Genomic DNA, 358 nt, shown 5'->3' on the forward strand with positions numbered 1-358 from the left:
TGGTATAAACCCTTTTAATGGGGCCCCCTTTAGCGAGAAATATTATAAAATACTAGCAGCAAGAAAGCAGCTACCAGCATGGAGAAGTCAGAAAAATTTTATACGTTTGGTAATGAAGAATAAATTTGTAATATTAGTGGGTGAAACAGGCAGTGGAAAAACAACACAAATGACGCAGTTTATGCTGCATGCGGGGCTGCATGCAGGCAGATGTATTGCATGCACACAGCCCCGTAGAGTTGCTGCTATGTCTGTAGCACAGCGTGTAGCTGAGGAGCTAGATGTTACCCTGGGTGAGGAGGTGGGTTATACTATAAGATTTGAGGATAGAAGCAGCAGCAATACTATATTAAAATAT

This window comes from Eimeria mitis, genomic scaffold (assembly GCF_000499745.2).
Source record: "Eimeria mitis Houghton genomic scaffold, Emh_scaff6922, whole genome shotgun sequence".
NCBI classification, from domain to species: Eukaryota; Apicomplexa; class Conoidasida; order Eucoccidiorida; family Eimeriidae; genus Eimeria; species Eimeria mitis.